Source organism: Otolemur garnettii, unplaced genomic scaffold, assembly GCF_000181295.1.
Source record: "Otolemur garnettii isolate 467f Iridium unplaced genomic scaffold, OtoGar3 scaffold00193, whole genome shotgun sequence".
NCBI lineage: Eukaryota > Metazoa > Chordata > Mammalia > Primates > Galagidae > Otolemur > Otolemur garnettii.
Window position 1 is genome coordinate 1,626,643 of NW_003852588.1, and position 11,995 is coordinate 1,638,637.

General features: G+C 42.9%; 1 protein-coding gene across 1 annotated transcript in view; it reads right to left on the minus strand.

Moving 5' to 3' along the window:
• The window catches only part of MC2R (melanocortin 2 receptor), a 21,702-nt gene extending 11,426 nt beyond the window's left edge, over positions 1-10,276 (minus strand). Inside the window, exon 1 of the mRNA XM_003801003.1 lies at positions 10,229-10,276. The gene's annotated coding sequence lies outside the window, so the exon portion shown is untranslated. The remainder of the gene's footprint in view (positions 1-10,228) is intronic.
• Between the last annotated feature and the right edge of the window lie 1,719 nt (positions 10,277-11,995).

Genomic DNA, 11,995 nt, shown 5'->3' on the forward strand with positions numbered 1-11,995 from the left:
CCAATCGCCATCCTCCTTCTTGAATTTAGTTGTGTTTTTCCCTTGTGTGGGCATGTAGTTGTTCATCTACTGGTTTCATATTAGTGCTAAGTATATTGGATGCTTGCTTTTCATATTTTCAGTGATGATGGATGTTTGTGTCTCACCATCTGCTTACTTATATCTCTCTTGAAAACATTTCTAATATGCGTGGAAATTTTTCAAAGTCTGGGGAAAAAACCTGAGAATAGAGGTGTTGTGTGTGCATGTGTTTGAGAGAGAGAAATGATATATTAAGATAAATCAAAGGTTTCATTAGAGATGGATGACCTTCTGGATATTACTAGAGAGTTTCATGTCCAATTTATCCTAAAAATACAAAAGCTTTTAGTGAAAGTTAATTTTCCTTTTTGTCTGAGAGAAATAATCATATGTAGATGCAGACAATACCTTGTGGTTTGGTGTCTGTATGATACTCTTATGTAAACTGCCAGCCTAGAGTCTGGCAAACAGTGTGGTGTTTCATTTTTAAAAAGCTTGACACTTAAGGCTCTTTATAATCATAAAGGCTCTTTATAATCATAGCTATTTCCAAGCTATGATTTTCCTGCCATATTTTCCAGAATTCTCCTAGGCCTAGCCCGTTCCAGCCAGCCCAGGTTTCTCATTGTTCCTAAGATGCTTAGCTCATTTTTCCCTGCCACATTTCTACCGCTGTTGTCCCTTTTGATTTCTCTAATCTCTTGTTTAAATCATACTTTTGTTTAAGCCCAAAGTCTATATCAAACTTCTTGAATGTCTCTATCTCAACCCACATGCTCTCATGACTCTGCAGCATATTTGTTTGCAGCTTGCATGTGGCAGGTGGCACACTCTGCTCTGGAGAAAGGGCAACTTGGAGTGTAGGTATCTTGTCTCCCAAGCAGCAGGGATAAGCCCTGAGGGCTGGCAAATTATGCCCTTGTCTGGAGAGAAAGGTTTGGGGATACATATAAGAAGAAACAGATTTGGCATTTTCATTTTATCAGGTGTCAGAACCAAAAACTTTAGTGGATAATGTTTGTTACAATTTTGTGGGAAAAATGGGTGTTTCTTCTAGACATTAAAATATTACTTCCCTTTTCTTTTGAAGTAATGTCAGAAAATGGATCTTCCCTCTCTAGGTTCTCCAGGGTCCCTGAAAACAGCTCTTTTAGCACGAGTGGCAGGTTCAGGGCCAAAAGCCTCCCAGTTGGTAAAGCAGGAAATAATGAAACCTTGTTTGCAAGAGAGTCAGGAAGAGGTTTTCACTTTCAATGAAAGAGGCAAGTGAGAACCTTTTATTTGTAGAAAAGATTGAAACCAGACTTATAATTTTTAAAGTCAAAAGGAAAAAATGCCCCGCCTCTGGAAATGTTTATTCCCAGGAAGAGAAAGAGACAGTGCACACAGCCTACCTACAAGGAATAGTGATGGGTGAAGACACACCCAGCATTGGCCCAGAGCTCCATGGGGGGTTAGCACCCTGGGATGGTTGCATTTGGGACTGAAAGTGCAGGGGACCAGGAAGAGCTGGGTCTGAGTCCCAGGGAGAGGTGCTTGGCAGGGTTCTGCCAGGGGTCTCTGAGAGCTGTGGTCACCTGCATCAGCAAATTCTGTTATAGGTGGAGAAACTATTCCCAACAGCATCACCATGTGGCTACGAGCAGTAAGGACAGCAATGGATTGCTCCAATACCTGACTCTACTTGCTCTATTCTGGATGCCATAAGCCCTGAGAGTTTTAGAAAATTTGGGTGGACAGTGACAGCCCAGAGGATGACATTAGCTTTTTATTTTGCAGCCCAAACAATCAAATTAAGAGATATGACTATTTTTCCCACTAGTTTGTGGAGCAACTCATACAGGTTACATGAGATCTATATTAAAATATAAAATCTGTGAGATAGGATGAAAAGCACTATATTGTTCTAATGAATAGAGGATAGGAAATTTATGCCATGATTTAAAAGTACAAGATCAAGATTATCAAGTGACAGGATTAAAATTTTCATGAATTTAAAATTTCTGGGGTTCCATTTGGGGCAAATCAAAAAATGAATTAAGAAAGGTAAGGAGTCCCCAAGAAGGAAATCACTGCCCTCCTTGGCTCTGGTACAAAGGTTTTTAAATAAGGAAAAAATAATGTTAATTGGCTAAAAAGTGTGAGAAGTTATTATTCTCTGCTTTGGTTAAAAGTTGGGATAGGGAAAGAGAAATAATAGTGATAAAAGCAAATATTGGCCAGGCACAGTGGCTCACACCTGTAATCCTAGCACTCTGGAAGGTTTATGTGGGTGGATCCCCTGAGCTCAGGAGGTTGAGACAAGTCTGAGCAAGAGTAAGAGCCCATCTCTACTAAAAATAGAAAAAAAAAAAAAAAAAAAAAAAAGAAAGAAAAGAGCAACTAGCCAGGTGTTGTGGCAGGTCCCTGTAGACCCTGCTACTCAGGAAGCTGAGGCATGAGGATCACTTGAGCCCAAGACTTTGAGGTTGCTGTGAGCTATGACACCCTGGCGCTCCACCTAGGGCAACCAAATGAGACTTTGTCTCAAATAAATACATAAATAAATAAAATTTAAAATGGAGATAAAAGCTGATAGTTTTCTTTTAACAGCAGAACTTAGCATGAACAATGAGAAATTAAAATTGGGGAAAAGATGAAAAATAGTTATAAATAAAGTAAGGTGCTGCGAATGGATCATAAACAAAGCTGATTTACTTAAATTAAATAAATATAAATTATTCAATTTTTTTGAATAATTTTTGTTAAATATAAGAGTCTAATATAGCTTCAGATTCCTTCATTAGAAAATGTGTTATATTCCCAGAAGACCAAAAATCGCATTACAACAAAGATATTTGTATCAGAATGTTTATTGCAACCCAATTCATAATTGCTAGGTCATGGAAGAAGCCCAAGTGCCCAGCAATCCACGAATGGATCAACAAACTGTGGTATATGTACACCATGGAATACTATGTAGCCATAAAGAAAGATGGAGACTTTACGTCCTTCATGTTCACATGGATGGAGCTGGAGAATGTTCTTCTGAGCAAAGTATCACAAGATGGAGGAAAAAGTATCCAATGTACACACCCCTATTATGAAACTAATTTATACCTTTTATATGAAAGCTATAACCTAATAACAACCCAAGGATACGGGGAAGGGGGAAGGAGGGGGGAATGGGTGGAGGGAGGGGGATTCGAGGGTTCACTTCTGTGGTTCATCTTACAAGGGTACAAGTGAATCTTTCTATGAGTAGAATATGAATGTTTTAACACAATAACTAAGAAAATTACGTGAAGGCTACGTTAACCAGTTTGATGGAAGTATTTCAGATTGTTTGTGAAAACCCCACACTGTACCCCAGAAGTGCATTAATGTACACAGTTACTATTCAATAAAAAAAAAAAAAAGAAAATGTGTTATTGCTAAGAATCTAGAGCAAGGAACACTCTGTCTGTCTTTAGGGCCTGAGAACCCAAGTGATCTGTGACTCAGTGGCTCCAAATACACAATCGATAATGTAAACAAAGACATGTGTACACTGCACTGTTACTTATAGTAGTGTAAACTGAAAACAGCATAAATAAATGATGATTAAGGACTGACTGAATAAATTCCAGCAGGTCCATAGGCTAGAACACTGTATGACAATTAAAATCACAATTCAGTGGTACAGAAGCCTCTCTGTGTTACATGCAAAGGCATAGAAAAATACCTGAAAGATGCATAAAATTTCAACAGTAATTTTCATTAGGTTGAAACAGCTATAAATGTACAATATAAAATTTTAAAAGCGGACATTATATTTTAGAGCAGCTTTGGGTTGTGGAAAAGTTGCAAAGATAACACAGAGAATTCCCATAGACCCACACCCTGTTTCTCATATTTATCAACATCTTACATTAATATGGAGCATTTATCGCAACCAGTGGGTCAGTAGCGACACATTATGGACTAAGGTCCATACAGTGTTCACATTTCCTTAATTTTTACCTAATGTCCTTTTCTGTTCCAGAATCTCATCCAGATTACTATATTATCTTTAGCCCATCATGTGTGTTTAGGCTTCTCTTGGTTGAGACAGTTTTTCAGACTGGCCTTGTGTTTGATGACCTTGACAGATTGAAGGAGTGTTGGTCAAATATTTTGTAGAATGTGCCATAGTCAAAATTTGTCTGATGTTTCCCTCATGATTTGACTGGGGTTATGGGTTCTGGGGGAGGAAGACCTCAAGAGGTAGAGCATCACTTTTATCACCTTATACTAGCACCATGACTTATCCCCACTGATGTCCCCACGATCACCTGTCCAAGGCAGTGTTTATCAAGTCTCTCCACTGTCAAGTTCCTTTTTTCCTCCACATCATCCTTGACAAACTCTTGGGAAGGAAGTCACTCTACACAGCTCACATGCATGGAGTGGGGAACTAGCCCCATCTCCTTGAGGGTAGAGAATCTATAAATCTATATAACATTTTGAATTCTTCTGCCAAGAAGATTGGTCTATCCTGCCTCATTTATTCAGTCATTTTTTAAAAATCAGTGTGAATATTTGTTTTATACTTTAGCTTATAATTCAGTGTTATTTCATTGGCACCTGTGTCCTGAGACAGACCCTCACATTGTGGGTTTTGGAACACTTCTTCACTTTCTGGCACTGCAAGATGTTCTAGCTTATCTTGTGATTTCCTGCTATAGTGACAGAATAAGCCACTTCTCCAAGGATCCCTGATTCCATTCATTGGAGAATGGTATTATAAACGATGGTCTGAGAGCTAAATGTGTTTATTGCTACTGAGGTGTCATTTACATTTTAATAAAGTCTATCTGTTTTCCTTTCATGGGTGACGCTTTTGTGTTATATCTAGAAAGTCATCACCAAATCCTGTGGCATGTAGATTTTGTCTACAAGTTGTATAGTTTTGTATTTTACATTTAGGTCTATGATCTATTTGGAGTTAATTTTTTTTTTTAAGGTATAAGATCTGTGTCTGCATTCACTTTTCTCTATATGAAAGTGCAGTTGTTCCAGCACCATTTGTTGAAAAGTCTATCCTTTCCCATTGAATTGTTTCTACACTTCTGTTGTGATCAGCTGGTCTGATTTGTGTGGCTCTGTTTCTGAGTTGTCTGTTCTGTCCCCAACTGTTCTGTCCCAGATCTTTTGGTCTGTTATTTTGCCATTACCATGCTGCCTTGATTACTGTGAATCTGGAGTAAGTCCTGCAGTTGAGGGTGTCAGTCCTCTAACCTCTCAACTTTGTGTTGGCTCCTCTAAGTCATTAGCTTTTCCATCTAAATTTTAGAAAGAGTTTCTCAACCCCTGCAAGATAACGTGCTGGGATTTTGATTGGGATTGGGTTCTCTACTGATCAAGCTGAGAAGATTAAAAAGTAAGCTTTTTGTTGTTTTGCCAGTTTTCTGTATTTGGTATTTAAAATATCTACCATAAAATGCCTGGGGGAAGCTTGGACATCTCACCCCCAGCCTGACTGAAAGAGAGGCAGCTATATCTACAAGGTCTGTGGGGGCATGTTGCTCCCTGGTCCTGTCAGGCCTCAGCACTAGGGCTTCAGGGTGCCAGGTGTCTGTGGACAAAGAGGGACATCTTGGAGTCTTTCAATCTGCCTCTGCTTCTTACCTCAGATCATGCCAGCCATGGTGGGAGGCTTTCTGGATCGTCCCATTCCCCCAGTGCTTCTCTAACATAACTGACCCCAGTCTGCCACCCAATCATCATGTCTTCCTTGGGCAAAAGCAGCATGTCCAGAAAACACTTTCTCTTTCTTTACACCCAAGACAAACTGGACACTAGCTCACTGACTCCCACCATTTGAGAGTTACACAAAGTGGTCAGATTGCCTTTGGTGAGAGTATAAAGCTGGAAAGCCCCAGAGCTGGAGCCACTGCAGGGAAAGGCTAGCCCCAGTGGCAGAGAAACAAGGCCTAGGACACAGGGACATGACAGAAGCTGAGATCTGGGGTGGGGTGTCAGGGAGCACCTGTAGCTTTGTTTTCATTGAGTGAAGAAACTCCATTAAACCCTTGTTTATCTTAAAAAGGAGTACTAGATCCTTTACTGCACAGTCCCATTTCAATCTGCCTCCCTGAAATGGCTTCAGATTTCCTTTTTGGAAAAGCATAAAATAGTTTTTTTATCTCATTTAGTTAGTTGAACAAATGACAGTTAATAAATATCAAGCATCTATTTTTCTTCCACATGAAGAATTTTAAACAACGTCATATCTTGGATGATGCCTTGATGGTTTCTCTGCCTGACTTGCTCCTGTGACCACCACCACTAGGAAGTGGCCCCCAGACCACCATGAGCACTGCCAGTAGCATTTGGTTTCTAGACCCTGCTCTGGAGTGTTGAGGGACCAATGGTCATGGACTTTGTGCTTTGTGCCCTCCCTGGCGGCTTTCTAGTCCTAGAGGGTGCAGGATGTTAATCAGAAGCCAGGGATGGGGGAGGTGGAAGACTTTGATTGATTTGGGGGGCTTTAATTCAAGTAATCTGTCAAAGAATTGGCATTTGGGGGTTCAACATTAGGATTCAAAATTAGGCTATTTATAACTGGGAGTCAAAAAGATAAAGGAAACACTATTTTGCCTACCATAATCTAGTTGAGGAGACAAGATTTACGGAAGAGTTGCAGAGACTCTTGAAGAGAGTCCAGAGAGTCCAAATATTTTGGATTTTTTTTGCTGGGCCTGGGTTTGAACCCACCCTCCAGCATATAGGGCCAGCACCCTACTCTTTGAGCCACAAGTGCTGCTGCCCATAGCCAAGTATTTCGCAGAGACTCATACATCCTAGTGAGAGGACAGGTGAGAATCTGCCACTGCTACATGTTGTAAGTGACATGGGAAAGGACTTGCTCCATCTGTGAGCATGTTAGGTCATTCACTCTAGAGCAAAAAATGTGTGTGTTTAGCAATTTCAGTTAACATTCTAATGGGTAAAAGAGCAAACTTGCTAATACACCAGCATATGAAAACTCTGTACTTTAAATGCAATGTAACTTTGCCATGGCTTCTCTGACAATTGTCTATGTTAAAGGTCAGAGGAAGGGCAAGGTGCAGGGAATTTTCCTTTAATGCTCCAATTAAATATTATATAACAGGTTCAGAGTATTCTTATTTCCTGATCCCCTATCCATTTCATGGATAAGAAAAGTGAGACTCCAAGAGGTTAAGTAACTCACTCAAGATCACCCAGCCCTAAGTCTGCCTTGCTCCAAGGCCCATGCTCTCTTGGTTATTCTGAGAGAAAGCTGAACATTTGGAAGCAGAAGCAGCAGTTGGTCACAAGCCAAGTTCTGAGGCAGGTGTCGGTCAGGAGAGCCGGTCTGTTTGAAACTAGCAGTGTGGGAGGGGCTGGGAACTGGGATGCTCCTGACTCAGAGGCCATTTTGGTGCAAAATGAAATGAAATAAAATAAAATAGTGTTATAATAAGACTTGTACTAATCAATACTCCAGTGAAAGAAGTAGGAGAAATCCAAGGTCAGATGAATTTCTACTTCGTTTACTCACCCCGGACGGTCTCAACAGGCTTTGCTGGTGCTGAGTCCCTGTCCCTTGCTGAAGTTAGCTGACTGTCTTTACTGATCAGTTGTGTTATCACTGGGGCTTGGCTGAGTTGGCTGTGTTCATCTGAATCCAGCACAAATCCTACTGTAAATCCCATGTCCAATCAACTGTGAGAAACCTTCAGGAGTACCTGATTTGGGGGCAGCCTTTCATCTCCCCAGTACTCGGCATAGCAGCAGTACCAGACCTCGTGACACCTGGAAGGCCACAGAGTACTGGGCTTTGTAGTGATTTTTTACTTGCTACTGACTCTAAGACCAAAAATTAAGCAGAAATGACCATGTAAACAACATTATAGGGCAAGCAAAGGAAGGTCACAGTTGGGGAGATGGAGCCTATAGCTCAAGGGCGGAGTCTTCCTGATGGAAATAGTGTAATCTCTCCTGTCCTGCTGCTGCCTCACCCTGACCTCACCTGCACTCACCTGGAGTCTCCCCTGCTCTGAACTGTGCTGGGCCTGCTCTGCCTCCAGGGCCCTGCCCTCCTATGTGTGTCACAGCTTTTCCACTGCACTACAGCAGCACAGACACTCCTGGCTGTGGGTTTGGACACTGGAACATGCACTGGGCTGTTTCAGCCTCTTACCGGCATGTGCTGTCTCCCACCTTGTTAGGCTCTGTGTCCCACATGTGCCATGGGCACAGAACTTTGAGGTGGGCACTTACTTTGAAGCTGTCTTCTAAATGTTAGTGCCCTGGCTCCTCAGAGCCAGGGGCACTGTCACCCTGTTCCTGTTTCTGTCTTTCTCAGCTGCCACCCTCTGAGCCCTCAGGCCCAGTCCTGTCTGTCCCTCTGTTCTTGTGCTCTCTCTCTGACTTGTGTGTGTCCTTCATATCCTTCCCGTGCAAAGCACCACACTCTTACCTCTCCAGAAGGCCTCCCAGTCCTGAGGGATTATGAGGCACCCACCTCACTCTGGCAGTCCTATCTCATCTCTGCTGTGGCCTTGCTTAGGAGAAGACAGCAGCCTGAGTGCTTGAGGACAAGCCTGGCTGGCAGAGGGCCTGGACAGAGCAGTTGTCTGTCACAGAGAGCTCAAGGACAGTAAGAATTCAGGGAGACATGCATGAGGTAAACGACTGGGGGGCTTTTTTCCCTTCAGTGAATGGCCTTAAGCTGCTCCAAGTCAGGGAGAGGCCCATTCGCTGCTGAAGCAAAGGTCTTCCTCTGCCAGAGGGGCTCTGAGAAGGTGACACTGTTCCAGGAATCTCCTTCCCCTCTCAGCCTCCCTACCCCTCCCAGCTCTGCTGGGCCCCCTTGCAGGATTGGTACTCCCTCTGTCTTTGCCCAGCAATTTGTGAGTCTGTGCCCCCTGTAGGAGATAGTGTGATAGTGCTGTCTCAGTGAGGTGTGTCCTTGCTCCAGGGCCCCGATGCTCCACCCTGGCAACAAGGCCTGGGGCGTAGGGCCGCTAACAGCTTTGATCAGGGTGCAAGTGCAGGAGCCAGGACCACCCTTTGCTCCCACTGGGCCTGTAGGAGCCTCCTCTGGTGTGCTCTGGGCCTCACTCATCCCCCCTCTTTTTATTTTTTATTTTTTATTGAATGGTAACTATGTACATTAATGCACTTCTGGGGTACAGTGTGGGGTTTTCACATGCAATCTGAAATACTTCCATCAAACAGGTCAACACAGCCTTCATGTCATTTTCTCAGTTATTGCTTTAAAACCTTCACATTCTGCTCTTAGAAAGATTCACCTTCATCCCCCCTCTTATCCCATCCCATTCCTGTGCCTTTTGGGCTTTGTGTATTTGTGTATGTGAGTGTGTGTATGGATGGGATGTGTATGTGTGTGTATGTGTAAGTATGTGCATATGTGTATGTGTGCACATGTGTGGAGAATGGGGACAGTTATCTCAAAGCAGCTTAGGAAGATAAAAATACGAATAAGACCTGTGTTCATTGAAAGCCTGGGACCTCCTTTTTGGGCGTCATGTCTCTTAACAGAGCTAACCCAGCAAAGATGTGAGCCCTCATGTGGGCAGTGATGGCAGCTTTCAGAGTGGCATGTATGACAGTGATTATATTTCTAATTCATTTTTATCCTACACCCTACATTGCTGCCTGAGAAGCCAAAGGTGCTGAACTATTGGGCGAGAAGGGCAAGGAAGGTGAGCTTTGCCCCAGAGCCACAGGTCAGATGCATGTGTTGATGGTGGACCTGCTTAGACACTAATGCCGAGGTGCTGGAAGCCCACGCATGCCAGCATTCCAGTCACCACGGCAGCAGAACCACCTGCTCATACAAACAAAAGTTAGCCAGGTCAAAGGTGCTCTCCAGAGGGGTGAAAGGAGCCTGAGGATTTTCACCTTTGATTCCATCCAGAAAAAACTGACTGTAGTCCTTGAGAAGAACTTGATGATGAGAACTTAAAGGCTAATAGAGAAGCCGGTACATATATTAATAGAGAAGCCTGCTTTAGCTAGACATAAGTAATGCGTTTCATTGTTACAGTTGAATTAGAAAAATAATATACTCCTTCAGGGAGGACAAAATACCATAATTAAAAAGATAAACTATTAGAAGGAATTCTGAATATTACTTTTCTCAAATTTTTTCCTAATGCTCTATTTATGATCCATGAGTGCTCAAAGCTGAGAAATAAGTATAAAATGTACTTACCTTAGCTCTGAAGCAGGAACTTTCTGGTTAAAATGACTGAGAACAAATGCACTTTGAAATAAAAGCCAGGGTCCTTGGTCCCAAGGGCCGGAACACATGCATCACAGGGAGACAGTCAGATTGTTATCATAACCTTGAGTGAATGTCCTATGAAACGAATGGCATATTTCTGGCAATGTGAAGTTCGAGAAACAGAATGACGCAGTCAGATTAAGATGTAATTTCCATGGGTTGCTTCCAATGTTGAAGACAACGTTTACAGCAGGTAATGGAATTGCAATCCTGCTCTTTTTAAATGTTTTAGAGTTGCATTTAGTTTTAGATCTAAGAATTTAAATAAACTGAGCTTTTAAGGAAATGGTTTTGAAGGAATTTGTTTTAAGATTTCTAGCAAAATTCTCAAGACATTTTGCAAACATTTGGCTCATTAATCTCATTAAGAAGAAAGGAATGACCCCATTGCTAATATTTCACAAGTCTAAATGATAAGACCAAGGAACCTCGTGCTTCTGTGCCTATAATGGGCCATGGGCTGAGACGAGAAAAAAACCCCTGTGTCCTGCCAATTCCTTTCAGTCAGAAAGCTTCATGGAAACCACCATAGGAAGGTCCTTTGCTCAAAGCTTAATTCTTCAGTTTTGGGTAGGGTGACCAGACATCCCGCTTTTGGTGGGACAGTCCCACTTTTCAACAATGTGTCCCGCGTCCCACGGCATTTTAAAAAAGTCCTGATTTTTGGAAAGAATGCACAAATGGGCAGGAGAACAAGAAGGGAATATAGGTTTTCGGCTGCCATGTGGCTATTTCACCAGAATATGAGTTTTATATTATTTTTGTTAATTTTATAATGTTAAACTGTAATAATAACAAGTAATTGCTGAGAAGTGATTCTTGAGAACTGCTTATCAAAGTTTGCATTGTTGTCAGGCCCTGCCCTGCCCCATCCCCCGCCCCACCCCCCTGCCCCCACCATGTTGTCCTGCCTTACCGATCTTAAAATCTGGTCACCCTAGATTTGGAGTGCAATTATGGTTGTTTCCTGTTTTCCAAGACCTGTAGTCAGGGCTGCTGTTAGTATCAGGTACACCAACCTGAAAGTTGAAATGTGAAATTGGGCCAAGTTTTGGATGGACCTGTGTCTTTGAGGCTGAGGCCAACCCCAGTAGCTTTTTCTGAAAACATTAGCTCCAAGCCCCAAGCTAAAAAGTGTTCCCCTGCTGTTGATCTGGAAAGGGCTGTCTTTAATCTGTCAGGCAGGCAAACACAGCTCCACATTTTGGCTGTCCCTGTCCCTCCCCTGAGGCAAAGTATGTTCCTGGAGCTTGGAACTCCAGGTTACCCCAGGCTTAGGTTGTCTCAGCGTAGTTGTATTTCCCATTGACATGCCCTGGGGCATCCTCAGAGCCACAGAGCTGGGACAGTGCTGAAAGCAAGGCTTGGCCTCCAGAAAGCCTCTGTTTGTGTTACCTGGAAAAGCAGAGATGGGTATCCTGAGCCATTGTACTTGCAGCATCCCCAGGCCCTTTGTCAGAGGTCTGCAGATTGATTAGCTGGCAGGGCTCTTGGTGTGGGGCTGCAGGCAGAATGGCAGATGGTGGAAACATGGGAGGAGGTAGGCTCTCTGGGGAAGGCAGGCCTGCCTGGTCCGCTGCCAGGTGAGACCTGGCAGCTCAGTTGAGGAGGTTAGAGGGAGGTTTCCAGCAGGGGGAAGGTTGCCCAAGAGGTTGGCTGAGCCCTATAAAGAGAGTAGCCTCTGGTATTTTAGTT